This window comes from Triturus cristatus, chromosome 1_2, assembly GCF_964204655.1.
Source record: "Triturus cristatus chromosome 1_2, aTriCri1.1, whole genome shotgun sequence".
In the NCBI taxonomy this organism is placed as follows: domain Eukaryota; kingdom Metazoa; phylum Chordata; class Amphibia; order Caudata; family Salamandridae; genus Triturus; species Triturus cristatus.
Window position 1 is genome coordinate 396,597,237 of NC_140580.1, and position 18,229 is coordinate 396,615,465.

The window sequence follows — 18,229 nt, forward strand, 5'->3', positions numbered from 1 at the left end:
GCCTAATTACAATGTCGGCCGGAAAGCCTCCAGGCCGGAGGCTTTCCAACCGACATTGTGGGTTTAAACTCTTACCGCTGTATTACAATGACTGCAGTCAGAGTTTAATGCGGCTGGGAATCCAACTCAGTTCCAAGTCGAGAGGATCAAGGAGCCTATCAGCCAGTCAGAAAGGCCTCACAGTCCCTCAAGGATGAGGTTTCCATTGTCAGGATTATGATGGCACTTTCCGACAGCAGTTCTATGTTGGCCTTTCTGCCATGCTGTCGTAAAGTGTCTTTGGGGACTCTTAGCAGGGCCCCCTTTCCACCTGGCCCTCTGCATGTGGCTCTGCACCTTGAGGTGCCTGTCACATGGTGCAGGGATGTTTCAAAACTTCAATTTTTCAATGGAAGCTGAACAAGCTCCCATTGAAAAATGAAAGTTTGGGACAGCACCATGTGCTGTCACATCCTAATAGTGGTGTGGGAAACGCCGACCTGAGGTCGGTCGCTTCCCCATCCGCAGCAATGTCGCTCGGAAGCAACTCCAATCGACATCGTAATCAGGACCAAAGTAGTTTAGGGTGTTCTTCCTTTGAATTACTGTACGGAAGAAAGCCCAGACACCTACTAGAAATTATTAAAGAGGTGTGGGAAAAGAATGCAGAAGAAGAGGCAGAAGGGCTACTTGAATACACTAACCAGTTAAAGACAACAATAGGAGGACTCAGTGAACTGGCTCATTGTAATTTACAAATGAGTCAGATTAAACAAAAAACGGTGTATGACAAAGGGAAGAAGTGGTGTAGCTATAAGGTAGATGATAGGAAATTAGTGTTGCTCCCCTCATCAACAAAAAAGTTGAAGTAAGAGTGGAAAGGACCCTATAAAATCACTGCTAAAATAGGCAAGGTCACTTTCTGTTTACAGATCAGCCCTCAGAGTGAACAAAACTTTCATATAAACTTGCTTAAGAAGTGGCTAGGCCCTATTCCAAGAAGATAAATATGGTTAATGAAGTAACCCCATATCAGAGCACCCTCGATGTTCTTCCTATCAATGAGGGACTCACCAAAACTCAAAGAGAGGAGTTTATGTCAGTCCTCCAACAGTTGTCACCCCTCTTTTCGAATATTCCGGGGAGAACCCATTTAGTTGAGCATGCTACTCCAACCCAACCTGGGGCAATAGTAAATGAAAAGCCCTATAGGATACTTGCAGCCCATAGAGAAGTCATTCATAAAGAAATCCAAATGATGCTCCAACTGGGAGTTATAGTTTGCTCCAGAGCAAGTGATCCTCCCCCTTATGATTGTACCCAAACCCAATGGCACAATCCGATTTTGCATTGACTTAAGAGCCGTTAATAGGGTGTCCAAATTCAAACCTAACCCTTAGCCCAGGGCGGATGAAGTAATAGAACAGTTGAGTGAGGCCAAATTCATTACAACGTTAGACCTCACAAAGGGTTATTGGCAGATGCCTCCTAAAAAATCTCACCAAGAAGAAACTGCCTTCGCTACTCCAGAAGGATTATTTCAGGTCACTGTTTTGTCCATTGGGCTCCAAGAGCCCCACAAACTTTTCAAAGACTTATGAATAAGGTCCTACATAATAATCAAACTTACTCTTCAGCCTATATAGACTACATAATCATCTACAGCAATTCTTGGGAACAACACCCGGTCCATTGCAAAAATATACTGCAAGAACTGAACCATGCCAATGTGCACATTTATGCAAAAAACTCAGGAGCATAATACTCCAGAGTCAAATACCTGGGATATATGTCAGGAAACAGCCTCATAGAACCTCAGGAGGAAAAAGTATGTGCCATTAATGATACTCCCTTCCCACATACAAAAAAGGAGGTTCAAGCCTTTCTGAGCCTCCTTGGCTACTATCGACGTTTCATTCCCTAGTATTCCGCAATTGCTGGTCCGTTAACTGATCTTCGAAAGAAAGGGGCCCTAACTCGAGAGTTGAAAAATCCTACAGCTCGTGTCAAAAATACAACTTCTTAAACAATCTGGTCTGGTCTTAACATCCCCAAACTTTAATGACACATTCATATTGCAAATGGATGCCTCTGAAATAGGGATAGGTGCCATGTTATCCCAGGTCAACAAAGAAGGAATGGAAGCACCTGTCCTATTTATTAACCAAAAGCTCTTCCCTAGGGATCAGTGATATCCGGTATTTAACAAAGAGTGTCTAGCCATTATGTAGGCTATGGAAAAGCTAAGGTACTATCTGGAGGGAAGATTTCTCATATCAGATGCAGCAGAAGCTAATAGTTAACCACCACCAGGTGAAGATGAGGCATTTACTTTTCCAATGAGGGAAGTAGCAGGCAGAGGGTATGTGCATGTACCATGGAGTAGAGATGATTTTACAACTTTTATGAATAATTTTCCAAAATTTGGAGGGAATCCCGCACGGTGGTATAAACAAATTGACAGATTTGTTAAAATCTCAAAGGTTTTGTGGACAGATGTGAGTACTTTTTTTGACACTGCAGTGCCAAGTGACTTGTGGTCTGAACGTAAAATAGCTATGCAATGGGCATGTTCTGAACCTCCGAGAGATGCATGTGCTCATGCATCCTCACCTATGGTAATGACAAAATATGATGAGGTGATTACCTTTTTGAAGGGAAACGTTCTAGTGAGAGGCATTAATTGGCTGAAAATCGTTAGAGGCAAATTAATTAGTGCATGCTCACTATGAACAATTGTTACAGGTATTTAAACAGCACCGTGAATACGAAAATCCTGAGAAAAGTGATATGGGGAGTTTTGTGTCACAGTTTGTTCTTGGGTTGTGACGGGAGATGAGCATAGACATACAGCAAAATGTAATTTGTTTGCAGATTAAAGGTTTGGATGAGATCCTGAGGTATGCAAAATACTGTAGTGAAGAGCAAGAAATAAAGAAGAAAAGACTGAAGGAGAAGTTGATGCTCGCACAGACAAAGTTGGCACAGAAAGAATTCCAGATTCAGTCACTCAGAGGGAATGTTAGTGGAATGCAAGGTGTTGGTTTTCAAGCTGCAAGTCCCTGTTCTCAATGAGGACTAGGTGTTTCACAGGGTAGAGTTAAAGGTATTCTGATTGACCGAATTCTGGGATGGACGTTAAAACATTGAAGAAAATGACTCCATGTCATTATTGTAACAAGCTTGGGCACTGCAAGAGGGAGTGTTAACAGAATCCAAATAGAGTGAGTGGTGATGGGGAAATGCAGGAAGTAGACCAAAGGTAAATGCAAATATTCCCATTCACGTACCTGCAAAATGAATGCAAATGTCAATACAGTCACAGGTCCCTATGATGCAGGTTCCACAAGCTTCAATGGCCCCACAGCACATGGAAAATCCCAGATTTAATATGAATCATGTACCAAGAGCACAATCAAACACATTTCAACATCAGACCCCATTCCAACAGTTCCCCATGTTGGAAAACAAGTGATTCAGTAGAGCAATTGCATTCTGTTTGCAAGCTTCTCATGTATTTGTTGCCACGAGCATGTCATCAATGTACTGTACGAGAACTGAATTGCAAGGCATCTGCACAATCTGCACATTTTTTTTCAATATCTGATTAAAGATGTATGGTCTCTTTGTACACCCTTGTGGAACGAAGCACCATGCCAAAACTCTCTTTCTACACACAAATGAGAACAAGTATTGACTGTCCTCATGCAACTGAGGAGAGATGAAAGCTTGACAGAGATCCACAACAGTAAACCATTCTGCAATGCAAGGAATCTGGAGAAGTGTTGTTGTAGGATTTGGTACCATGGGACAGGAACAACTATGTTGTTAATCTTTTGAAGATCCTGTACAATTCGGTATTTCCCATTGGGTTTCTGTAAACTCATAATGGGCGAGTTACAAGGGCTTCCGACAATCTCTTTTAAAATTCCATGTTTTAGCAAGTTCTAAATCACTGGTGTTATTCCCGCTACTGTCTCTAGTGTCAGATTATAAGGTGGCATTCTTGGGAAAATTGCATTTGGCTTTATTGTAATTTAGACTGGTCTACACCTTTGATTAGTCCAATGTCCTTTCCTGAAAAATCCTATAACTCTGGCTTCACTGTATCTTTGCAATCAGGAGGTAAATCCTCAACTTCTCTAAAAGGGTACAAGCCTACAGTTGTTCCTTGACGGGCCATTTTAAATTCAAAATCTTCATCATACGTTTGGAAATAAACGCCATCCAATGCGCAGTAAATAGTGCCATCTAACTTGAACAAAAGAGCCGTCCATAACAGATTTACAAGTCTTGAATCACATGATACAAATTGATATTTCTCCTCAAATTAACCTATTTTCACAGCCACATTCTCTGAAACAGGATTTGGTATTTGTTTATTTGTAACACCTATGATTTGGATCTTCTTTCCGGAGAGGGGTAGATCTTGATCCCAGACCTGAGGCGGAAGCCGGGCTCTGGCGGTACACGCCAATTTTAATACTTTGATAATTTGTTTTTACTTGTGTTGTGTTGAATAAATAACTTGCCAAACACCTGACAAAAGTCATCCTACCTTTTTGCCACGCAGCCGATTAAGCGCGGTCGCGGTAATTGTTTGCTTCTTGTCCAGCGACCGCCATCGCAGGCGTTCTCGCTAGCCACGCCCCCTTGAGGCCACGCCCCCTGCCCTACTTATAGCGCCGCGCTGAAACTGACTCTCAGAACCTGATCCCAGACCTGAGGCGGAAGCCGGGCTCTGGCGGTACACGCCAATTTTAATACTTTGATAATTTGTTTTTACTTGTGTTGTGTTGAATAAATAACTTGCCAAACACCTGACAAAAGTCATCCTACCTTTTTGCCACGCAGCCGATTAAGCGCGGTCGCGGTAATTGTTTGCTTCTTGTCCAGCGACCGCCATCGCAGGCGTGCTCGCTAGCCACGCCCCCTTGAGGCCACGCCCCCTCCTTCCCCTGTATTATGTGCCAGGGCAGGAAGCGCAGCGGACGAGCGCAGCGGGAGCGCCGTTTGCGCGCCGAAGGCGCGCCTAAGGCAAGCCCGTCTGCGCCCGTCATCGCCAGACCATCGCCTCTCGCCAGTCCCCCTGGTTCGCCCAGGCCCTATCCACGCATTCGCTATGACGGTAAGGAACTCTTACACCTGAACCCCGTCCAAAAATGCTCCAACGCCTCTGGCATTATTGGTCATACGCATCTCCACTGCAACCGTTGCCATTTCTCGACTCACATACCCACTGGGGTGCGGAGTGACCCCTTAAATACTATAAACCCGACATTGACGATACTTCAACTCAACTGCAGATCCCTCGTTAAACACCACCCTGAGGTGAATACGCTTCTCCAGGAGGAAAACCCTGACGTACTGTTTCTATGCGAAACATGGCTCCAAGATGGCATAACCACCATCCCCAACTTAACGCTCCCAGATGAGTTCCACCTGGTCACCATCAACCGTGAATCTCGCGGCGGCGGCATCGCAATTATCTATAAAAAACACCTTACTTGTTCTTTCATAAAAGAACCCCTCCAAGACTGTGAATGCGCCCAATTTAAAATCAGTGTGACCCCCCAATTTACGCTATCTGGCCTTTACATTTATCGCCCTCCAGGCCAGGCCACTAGATTTATTAATGCCCTCCTCGAAACGACCACAGTGCTCATCACTAAATCCGCCAACTTCACCATCCTAGGCGACCTAAAGTTGCACTTTGATGCAACTGGCGACCATACCATCACCAACCTCCTAGCGGACCTCTCGGCACTGCAACTTAACTCCCTAGTCCTCACTTCTACCCACATAGCTGGACATACCCTAGATCCGATCTTTTCTAATATACATGAGGCAGCTACAGATATCCCCACCCCCCTGGGATGGACGGATCACCATCTTGTTAAACTGAGCATTCCTGCACCTCAACGGCAGATCAGAACTGAATCCAGTCAGCGTCTAAAAAGACCCTGGCACAAACTCTCCCCCCTTGCCCTACAGGAAACCCTTGGAGAGTTCCAATACGATGCGAACCAGGAATTAAACGCGACCTATACCTCGTTCACCAACTGGATCAGCAACGGCCTTGACACTCTTATTCCGGCTAAGTTGACTAAAGGACGTAATACTCCTTCCAACCCGTGGTACGACGACACCCTTAGGGCAATGCGCAAGGAGTGTAAAAAAGCCGAGCGCCTATGGAGGAAACACTACGATAACCAGGACAAGGCATTATACCTATCTAGGCTTAAGACCTACCATAAAGCTATCAGATCTGCCCGTGCTTCTTTTTATTCCAACAAAATCAACTCCAATACGAACCCATCTAAAACCATTTTTAAACTAGTGAATGAGCTCCAAAACCCTAGGGCACCCCTACCTAAAATTTCTTCCCATGAGCATTGTGAGCAGCTCGCAACATACTTTGTTGAAAAAGTCCAGAAAATTTATGCGTCCTTCCCGCAGATCGCTCCTCTCTGTGGAGCTCCTAAGACCACAGATCTCAATCTCTTACCTCTGTCTCAAATTTCTGCCATCACCGCTGCAGACCTGATTAGACTAGGTAAGAAAGTAAAATCTGGCTCCCCAGCGGACCCCATGAGTCCCTCCCATTTCCTGGACTCGATGGACTTTTTCCTACCCCCCATGCTGAACATCCTCAACCTTTCCTTTTCTACAGGATCTGTACCCATAGCTTGGAAGCAAGCGTGGGTATCTCCGATAATTAAAAAACCTACCCTCGACCCCTCCAAACCAGAAAATTTCCGGCCGATATCCCTTCTCCCCTGGATTTCCAAAATAGCCGAAACCCATGCTAACAGCATCCTTTCGAAGCATGTGGAAAACCACGGAATCCTAGATCCCTCTCAGAACGGCTTCCGTGCAGGCCATAGTACGGAGTCTGCCCTACTGGCCACTACGGAACATCTCCGGACGATTTTGGATTCCGGTCATAGTGCTGCGCTGATCCTTCTTGATCTCAGCGCAGCCTTTGACACGGTATCCCATGACATCCTTCTAAAACGTCTGGAGATGACCGGGGTGACTGGTCTTGCCCTCGCATGGTTCCAATCCTTTCTCAAGGATAGATCCTTTAAGGTGTCGGCTCCCCCATTTCTTTCTAAATCCCACCCTATCACTCAAGGTGTCCCCCAGGGATCAGCGTTGAGCCCCTCCCTCTTTAATCTATACGTCCAGCCACTTACAGACGTGGCTAGAGAGTGGGGGCTCACGCTGGTCTCATACGCCGACGACACCCAGTTGGTTGTCACCCTCTCGGAAAGCCCGTCCCCTGTGGCATCCAAGTTTAAAGAGGGTATGACTGCTGTGGCCCGTTGGATGACGGACAACTACCTCCAACTCAACGCCGGTAAAACCGAGGTGCTCCTCCTAGGCCGTAACACCAGCCTATGGAACGAGCACTGGTGGCCGTCATCCCTAGGCGCCACCCCACTCCCCAAAAAATGCGTCAAAAATCTGGGAGTCTGGGTGGATGCCAACCTTGGCTACCAGACCCACACTAAAAAGGTGGCAGCCACCTGCATAGGCCTTCTAAGGAACCTCAGGCCCATACTCGGGCTCTTCGATTCTAAGGCCCGCCAGCTTATCGTCCAGGCCACCATTCTATCGCGCCTGGACTACGCTAACGTCCTCCTTTTGGGAGCTAACAAAGCGGAAACTGCTAGGTTCCAACGTATCCAAAATGCGGCAGCCAGAATGCTGATCGGCCTTCCACGCAGATGTTCAGCCAGAGCTACTATTCGCAAACTCCACTGGCTGCCCGTGGACCGTCGAATTCAATTCAAGGCCTTAGTTACGATCTTTAAGATCGTTAAACTAAGAAATCCCCCGCTGCTTCGTAACCTTGTCCAACCTTACGTTCCTGGCCGTGATTTGCGTTCTACCAACCAACTCCTCCTGACTATCCCTAGGACCCGGCTCTGCCGAACTGGAGGCCGTTCCTTCAGTGTTCTTGGCCCCAAATTGTGGAACGATCTCCCCCTCAGTATTCGTTCCATCGACTCTCTCCCAGCATTCCGCAAAGCAATTAAGACTCATCTCTTCCCCGCTCCCTAGTCTCCCCTTTTCCCCCTCTCCCCTCAATCTGTGCATCTGTTCTTAGCGCCGGGACACCCCTTTGCCGGGGTAGCTGCTGCGCTTCACCAAATCTAGAAATAGAAATAAACCAGATTATGTAATCTTTGTGGACGACTAAGAAATAATGAGAGAACTTTGAGAGCAGCCTTTTCGGCCTGCACAGTTAAAGAATGGGGCTGACAGTCATTATTGGAGTGTAGGCGCCCCATAGATTGTTAATTGTGAGATGTGGGAAAACGGTCAATAGATACAACAAAGGTACAACATTATGTAACAGTTTTGGCACACCTTGCCCTTGCTTTAAATTTCTTTCATACATATTATCTGTGAGCTCAGAACTCCTGTAGTAGAGCTGGTATGTCACAATTGTTGACCTATTCGTGAAAGGATATATAGGAAACAATTATTAAAAACATGTGGTAATGTACAAATCATTCAACATCCTTGATCAAACATGACTACTAAAGAATGAACTAATTGAGAATTCTTTCTTTAATATTTATTATTGTGAGTTTTTGTATTGGAAAATTATATCGTTTTTTTGCTTTTTTTCTTTCTTTTCCTTTCAAAACATTATTTATACAAAAAGACTCTTATAATGTCCTAACATATTTTTTCTAAACCTTCCTTTATCAACATATGGTTTGCAGAACACTATATTGTTGCATATTCGATCAAACAATTACAATACAATTTATATAAAAAAAAATGAATATTAAACATGGCTTAATTCAGTCTACGCGCGTTTCGGCGTTCAGCCTTCCTCAGGCGGCCATGATATTCAAAACTCCTAGAACATAATAAAGAAAAAGAATAATCTATAACAATTTGTACATACCTACTAATTCAAGTGCACATTTCATTAAAAAGGCCCTATATTGACCCTATACATATATACATTTATATACAATTTATTTACACAACATAAATTATAAATAAACAAAAGCCATCTCTAATTACAATCACAGGACTCAAAAGACATTTTCCATTGTAATAACTAACACATTTGATACTTCACATCACTATGCTGTTTCTCATTTTATTTCACCTGGTTTCCTATGTGTGTCTCAAAAGGGGATATAGAGACTAGTTACTCTATTTATATCAATCCTATGTTAATGCTGTGGGTTCGTGGAGCTTACAGTGTAAAATTGGAAACAAAAAATTACAAAAAATTACAAAAAATTACAATGTCGATCGCTTATGCTCATTAATGGGTCAAGTAATGTACCGATATCTCTGTATAATAGGACGACCAACCCATCGTCATTAACTAACAAAGTAACTTAATCGGTAAAGTCGGTAAGACTAACATCTTATGCTTACTAATGGGTCAGGGGGTGTCCCAATATCTCTATAGAACAAGACGACCAACCCACCATCTTTTGGAAACAAAGTAACTTAGTCAGCAATGTAGGTTAAACTAATTTGGTTCTCCTTGCTACATTCGCAGTTGCAATAAAAAACTACTAATGTTACCTTGTCTATTTTCACGTCCCCGACTTCAGAGAGAGGAAGTGCACGTATCCCATTCAGTGAATCTACCACTAGTTGGTCTAGATTCATTGACGATGTTTTTTACATCTGGAATGGCACGGAGGAAGACCTTGCACAATTCGTATCATGGCTCAATCTCTGTGATGCAAACATTCGGTTTGTAGCTAAGAGTGACAAACACAACATTGAATTTCTGGATGTCACAATCAAATCTGAAGGGCAGAAGTTGTCTGTGGATTTGTTCACGAAACCCACAGCCCGTAACACATTGTTACACTTTTCTAGTTATCATCCAAGAATGCAGAAAACAACCATTCCGTTTGGACAGTTCCTCCGTCTTCGGAGGAACTGTACCAATATTTTGGATTATGACAAGCAGTCGGAGGTTATGAGAGCTAAATTCATAGCCAGAGGGTATCCTAAAAGATTGGTACGTGACTCATATAAAAGAGCACGATATTACGATCGCCAATGTTTATTGGATAAAAAAGCACCAAAACAGCAAGATCGGCTTGTGATGATAACGCGACACTCAACAATGAATGATACCATCTGCCAGATTATTAATGCTAACTGGCACATTCTAAATGCAACAAGAGTAGAATCAGACCACCTAGCAAAGCCTATGTTTGCGTACCGTAAGAACAAGAACCTCAAAGATCTGGTAACAAGATCGCGGATGCAAAAGAATACATCTTCATCCATACAAACCACAATTGGAGGTTTACCTATCTTAAAAGGGAATTACAAATGTATGTCATGCCTGGCTTGTAATTCTGCACTAGAAGTGAGACAATACTCCATTAATGGAGTAAAAATAGACCTAAAATGCCTGACTAATTGTAAATCCACTAACATTATATATGCAATCTTATGTCCCTGCAATAAAACCTATGTAGGCGAGACATCAAGATCAATGGCAACCCGCCTAACGGAGCATAGGTCAGCGATTAGGACTAAGAAGTTACAAGCCCCACTAGTCCAACATTTTATTGAGTGCAGGCACACCACTGAAGATATTCGATGGTTGATCCTAGAGAAAATCAATGTCAGTGGAGCACAAGGAACTGAAATCCGTAAAAGGAGAGAAGTCTATTGGATATTCTCTCTGGATACTTATAAGAGAGGATTAAATATTGAAATTCCGTGGAGTCAAGCTATTCGTTACAATAGTTAGTGTCCCATTTCAAAGGGAGCAGTCAGGGAAATGAGCCATAAATATAGCTAGGTGTAAAGTAAGGGACAATATATTTTAACATCTGTATGGTCGGATTTTGCAGTATTAATGTCCCGCAAGGAAATTGGTTGTATGAGTCTACCGGTAGCCTGCTACACTTTTCTATGATAATGGATCCCCCTCATCATTTTTTGGGACCTTTTTTGGAATTTTTTCTATCGCGCTAATGGAATAACTAGCACCTTTTGAGGCTGAGCATCCATGCTCACAGGATTTGACCAATCATTGAAGAGTCCCGGATATAAATAGAGCGTCCCGAGGTCTAGTCCCGTTTCTACCTCGGTGACCTGTGGCGAAAGGGAGAGAGGACTTATACTACTAGGTGAGTTCAATGGAGTCGCACCGGTAAAATAGCTCCGTGATTCTATAACGAATCGTAGTACTGACCCTGTTTAGGCACGCTTGATTTCCAAGCAGCATTATCTAATGAACTATATGCGCTTGTGTTTAGATTATACGGCTGTATATCTAAAATATACCAAAACACGCCTTAAAAGCGGTTGGAAAAAATCGAGACGACGGATACTCGGAACACACAAACGTGACCGGGTGAGTGTGACGAAATCAGGTTGCTTTAAAGAGCCCTTTAATTATAGAATGAAATGTATTATCATTATTCTTAGGCTCGCCCTAGTGCTATAGCAGAACCGATTAACTTCAGACGTTTTTATTTAGAGTACGTGGTGGAACATTAAAGGAATAAGCGCGGCCCCTTCAAAATACGGTCCTTTCCAGACACTTGTGAAGAGCTAGAATACAAGCACTGGAATACCGCTTTTCTAGTAAGTGCAATTAGCACTATAAGAGTTAGGAGTAACGTAAGGAGTTCGCATCATGATTGAAATTTTAATGCATTGTTCTGCTTCATTTGGTGTTATTTTAGTATATCCATGGCCGCTAACATGGTGACGGCCTGACAGATACGCTGGTGCTCGTTTCATCAACAGAAATACCATTATCAGACACGATAACGGGATAAAATATCTATCGAATAGAGGGATACGTGCACTTCCTCTCTCTGAAGTCGGGGACGTGAAAATAGACAAGGTAACATTAGTAGTTTTTTATTGCAACTGCGAATGTAGCAAGGAGAACCAAATTAGTTTAACCTACATTGCTGACTAAGTTACTTTGTTTCCAAAAGATGGTGGGTTGGTCGTCTTGTTCTATAGAGATATTGGGACACCCCCTGACCCATTAGTAAGCATAAGATGTTAGTCTTACCGACTTTACCGATTAAGTTACTTTGTTAGTTAATGACGATGGGTTGGTCGTCCTATTATACAGAGATATCGGTACATTACTTGACCCATTAATGAGCATAAGCGATCGACATTGTAATTTTTTGTAATTTTTTGTTTCCAATTTTACACTGTAAGCTCCACGAACCCACAGCATTAACATAGGATTGATATAAATAGAGTAACTAGTCTCTATATCCCCTTTTGAGACACACATAGGAAACCAGGTGAAATAAAATGAGAAACAGCATAGTGATGTGAAGTATCAAATGTGTTAGTTATTACAATGGAAAATGTCTTTTGAGTCCTGTGATTGTAATTAGAGATGGCTTTTGTTTATTTATAATTTATGTTGTGTAAATAAATTGTATATAAATGTATATATGTATAGGGTCAATATAGGGCCTTTTTAATGAAATGTGCACTTGAATTAGTAGGTATGTACAAATTGTTATAGATTATTCTTTTTCTTTATTATGTTCTAGGAGTTTTGAATATCATGGCCGCCTGAGGAAGGCTGAACGCCGAAACGCGCGTAGACTGAATTAAGCCATGTTTAATATTCATTTTTTTTTATATAAATTGTATTGTAATTGTTTGATTGAATATGCAACAATATAGTGTTCTGCAAACCATATGTTGATAAAGGAAGGTTTAGAAAAAATATGTTAGGACATTATAAGAGTCTTTTTGTATAAATAATGTTTTGAAAGGAAAAGAAAGAAAAAAAGCAAAAAAACGATATAATTTTCCAATACAAAAACTCACAATAATAAATATTAAAGAAAGAATTCTCAATTAGTTCATTCTTTAGTAGTCATGTTTGATCAAGGATGTTGAATGATTTGTACATTACCACATGTTTTTAATAATTGTTTCCTATATATCCTTTCACGAATATTTACTTTAAAACCCTGAGATAGGAAGCTAAATTAGGGGTACCCTTGTTACGTTGCAAGACAATTGTTGACCTATGGTATGCTTACACCTACTTTACCAACAAGAGTGTAGACATTGGTAGTTACTATTGGGGCACAGTGATTAAATAAAAGTTGAAATGCAACAGAAAGCATCAAAGGGAGGAAGGAAAGTACAGGAGATTCATGGGTCTCACATATACCTTAACCAGTGTAGTTTAGTCAAGCACTGATTTTATCCACTTTTGTAAACATTAAAATAAAGTTTGTGCATTTATGGGCAGATAAGTCCTTGCATTGCATGAAAAATATAGGTCCACATTTTTAATTTGACTCACATTGCCGACACACATTACTGGAAAGTATTGACTCACCCATCACTGGTCATATCCCTCTAAACATACAAAAGCAATATTAGAGCAGGTGGCAGTGGATACAAACAACCTTCACAATAATAAAACTGCCAATCTTATAATGTTTAATGGGCCCACATTATTCCCCTTTTCTCCAAAAGAGGTTGTGCTGCACTGCTTGAGTAAGAGCAATGGCAAAAATGGGTAATTCCAATCCTCCTGCAGTGCATATGCAGCACTGTGACTTTCACCCACGAGTGTTAGCACAGCGTAATTGTAAAGGCGCATTATTATAGCTCTGAATAGGCGTCGACACACTTCAAGCCATTATAGAAATGCGGTCTCTGTGGATATCTCACTACTGGAATACCAGTTAATACTTTAGTTAAAGATAGACACTTTGTCGGGCTCTGTTAGTGTCTCCCTAATGGGACCACAGATCGTAGTGCAGGCATGAAGGGGTGTGAACTGCCAGAGCCCTATCAAGAGAAAGATTATGCTAAGTATACGGGGCTCACTATACTGAGAAAACAGTGCATACACACTAAAAGGCAATTAGTTCCATAACATTGCCTTGTTATTTAACTTTTGGTCTTACCCAGTATTGGAAGTCGGATTAAGGAATTCCCAGTGTCCTGATGACTTCCATCCCAAACAACTGTAGTTGGTAGTTGCAGTTTGAGTCCTTCTATGGTAGATCAGACCTTTCATCCTTCTGAGGCCATGGATGGATTGACATCTGGGTGGGTAATGGCAGTACCTATTACATGATTTTTTTCAGTTTGTGCTGTTTCCACATGAATAGTGAATATTATTAGAAATATTGTTATTAAACCCTTTTAACCACGAGGACACAGTAGGAGGCAAAATCAGTTTGCGATAGGAAACATGTCAAAACATAAATTGATGCATCAAAATGTACTTTGTGACAAAATCAATGTGAAGCCTTTGACCAGTGCCACATTTTAAATCCAAGCCTGCAGGCAGTGGGCATGCACTGTCGCTTGGTGATGACCTGTTGTATAAAAAAAAATAATTAAAAAAAACCTCTCTTATAAGGGGCTTGGAGCCCAGCCATTACCTGTCATTAGTTGGCATCATCATTCGTCTTTGCTGCCTTCTAATTCGGCAGCACATGTGATACCGTCACTTACTGGTCTATGTGGAGCATTGACCAAGTACAGGTTGATTTAACTTAGCGTCCATCCGCTGTGATTGAGGCACTATTTCTTCTTTTTTTGCATTTTCAAATAGCGTGAACTCAACCTGACTGGAAAGTATTGGGACGCTTCACATAATCACCAATTACATTACAAATGTTCACATTAACTTTTTTTTAGGGCAGGGGATATTAAGTGATTTGCCCAGAATCACAGGCTGTTGAGGTCAATGCAGAGACTCTGACCAGGTTCCTCATTTCCGAAGTCGGCATCTCTGCCCATAGCACCACCTTCTTGTTCCTTCTCCCACCAACTCCACCTTTCAGGTTGGGCATAATGTTTTTTTAGCCACATGCCTGAAAGTTTTTTTTAAATGCTATAACATGGGCATCACTGACTGCATCATAGCTCTTGTATTTTGTTTACTTTCAGCCAAGTTGCACAGCGGCTGCACTGCTATGCAACATGGCTAAAAAACATTGACAAAGCCAATAGATCTCACATAGGCAAGACATATTGGCTTTGCCAGGGCTTGTTCCGAGTGCCTCTGTGGTGACAAACCCACCATCCAGAGTGAACAACAATCTTCAACCATTCAGGAGTAAATCCATTGACAGGAATGACTGGGAAGATAAGTGAATCCTCTCGCAGTGAACAAGCGATGCATAGCAACCCATTCTAAGATTCACCCCAACTGCTTCTATTGAACCCTAGGACAAAATGGATTAAAAGTAAGCTTAGGCAATGCAGAAATAATCAGACTAATTTTGCATTACTCTTGTAATGAAAATTAACCAAAGTTATGCAATTGTGCCAATGCGCCTAATGTTGGGCAAAAATGCCTACCCAAGAGCACAGGGAAAAAAGCATGAGCAGCTGCTGCTGTTCCTGTTCTCTTGCATTTAGCGCTATTTTTGTAGTGGAAAATACATCCGCGGGTCTACTTAAGATGCATGGGTGCATTATTTTTATAAGAAGATAGCACTAAATGCAGGAGTACCTTTATCGCGCAATTCCACGTAGTCTTGCGTAATTTTGGTGTAATTTCCATAATTACGCTACAGCGAATTATGTGAGTTACAGCCACCCCTAAGTAAAAGTGGAACTTAAATGTGGTTGTTGTTCCAAATTTACAGTGTTCCTTTCTTGGTTTATCGTTTTGCGATTGTGGGAACTTTTTCAGGAGTCCCAGGGAAGACAATGGTTACTGTGTTTAAATTGTTACAATCAAATTCTTTTAACATTGTTGTTCTGGGACTTAACCTGACAATTGAGCCCACAAGTGACCATCAAGTGCATCACTTGACCCTAAGAATAGCACTGTAGGGCAGTCCTTGGCTCACTCGGGAAGCGATGCAGGGTTAGCGACTCAGAATTCAATAGGCTATCCAACAGCAATCAATAAATCAATAAATTAAAGACCAGTCAGTGGTATTTCTCTAAAAGTGAGAGTATTTTATTTTGGCAACCACACAATACTATGTATAATATCAGTAAATAGCCATAATTTGCTATATTTTATCATTTGTACATGCAATTCATGCAATTGTTTAATGCCTCCAGAATCACCTTTCCCAAATCCTCCAATTATGAAATACATCCACCAGGAAAGTGCCAAGCTGGACTCCAGGCAGAATGACTGAATCTCATATTAAAGGTAAACTCAGAGCCACTTGAAATATGTGGCTGTGAAGGTCAAATTATATGCTAGGGTTAACTAAATTCGGCGGCAAGGTAAGGCAAAGTACGCAGAAAGGAATGACATACTAAACAATTAAAGGGTCATTTTGTAGCACATTCTGTGGCACCCACCTATTTTGACATTTTAACATATATTTACATACAAAGAATTTCAATGCCATAGAAACTCAATAAAGAAAACAAAACACGTTCAGTAGATCCTATTCAAAATAATATGTTGTTTTCAAATAACATTTGATTGCGCATTATTGAGGTTTTGAAAAATTATGCATAAAAGATGTTACTATTACCCAAATAAGTGGTATTTGATTCATCCACCTCATAAGGATGAGTGACTGGGTTAGCCCTGCTGGATTCAAATTTTTTACCTACAGTTCACTGCTTATTTTAGTGGTGAGCACTCAGCTCACTGAGCCATTCCGGTAAATGTCACCAACAATTTTTTCTTTTCACTTGCATGTAACGCGTGGGCACTATTTAAATAACTGACTTTTCTACCTCCAAAATTGAAATGATTAGGGGGCATATGTATCAAAAATCTGATTTGCGATTCTCAAAATGCGATTTTTTGCGAATCACATTTTGAGAATCGCAAATCGCGATGTAAATAAAAAGTCGCTAACTTTCTGCGATTCCTTAAAAATCATAGAAAATTCTGAGAATCCCGTGTTTTGCGATTCCTTAATTGCGAAAATCGCAAATAAGAAATCGCAAAAGTAGGGAAAAGTCAGGTGCAGCGTGATGACATCACACCCAGGAAGTGGGAGTGATTTGCTGCACCTGATTGCCTGAGGCAGAGTCAGAGGATGTGAGGAGAGGCAGAGGAGTGAGCACAGCATTGAAACTGCTACAATGGAGTCACAGGACAAACAGAAGGACAAGGAGGGTGCAGGAAGGAAAAGAAAACACAAATTTAGCGAAAGGGAGCAGGAGGTGCTTATTGAGGAGATGGTGTGCAGCCATGAACTCCTATTTGGCAAGAAGGCACTCCGGGCACCTGAGTCCAGAAAGAGGAAGATCTGGCTGGACATACAGGAAAAGGTCAATGCAGTTGGTGTGACCCAGCATACGGTGGAGGAGTTAGGGAAGCGCTGGTATGACATGCGCCAAAGATCGAAGGAGAAGGTGGCAGCCAGGCTGGGGGAGGCCAACAAGACCGGGGGTGGAACATCTACTGCCACCGACTCAACACCCCATGAGGAGTTGGTGGAGTGAACCCTCCTGACCGAGAGCGTCAGTGGTGTGGCTGACATCGACAGCTCCGACCCTGCAACCACCAGCCAAGGTAAGATGCATGCCAAATGCAGCCGCACACATCACCATCCCATTCACACAGTCAGGAATGCACCAAACACAAACTACACATGTCACTCCGGTACACTTTTTCCAGCACACTCAGCAATGCATCAAGGGAGACGTAGTCAGATGCATAACAGTGGGGCAATGACACATAGCAATGTTAACGCAGTATGTGAATTCATGTAAAGGGGAAAAGTGAGAGATAGCAGTTAGCCAATACAAATTGAGAAAACTTTATTGAGTGAGAAATGCAGACAATGTCACATAATCATAAATTCCCCTTTCCATCCACAGCACAAGCCAGGACACAGGAAGACATCGCAGAGTGCGAGGAGTCTGAACATTTGGATGACCAGGCAGGTCATGGGAACTCAGACGAAAACACAGAGGCCACACCTGTCCCATGTAGGAAGCGCACCATTGTTCCACCACAGCAACCACTGGAGGATGAAACACAGGCTACACGGGAGGAGGATGTACAGACAGAGCCAGGGCAGCGTGTGACCCAGGTGCGTGAACAGCACACACCCCAACATAGGGAGCTAGGTGCAGTGAGACGCAGGTCAAGGGCCAGGACCAGCTCAGCCACAGACGAAGATGCCACAGTGTTCGCAGGACTGGAGGGCAGCATGCTGCAGATACAGTGCCTACAACAGAAATTAATAAGGTCCATTAACCATCAGCTGTGCACAATGAACAAAAGCCTGCGCTACATAGGGGAGGGCATCATGGGCATGGCATGAGTGACGAACTT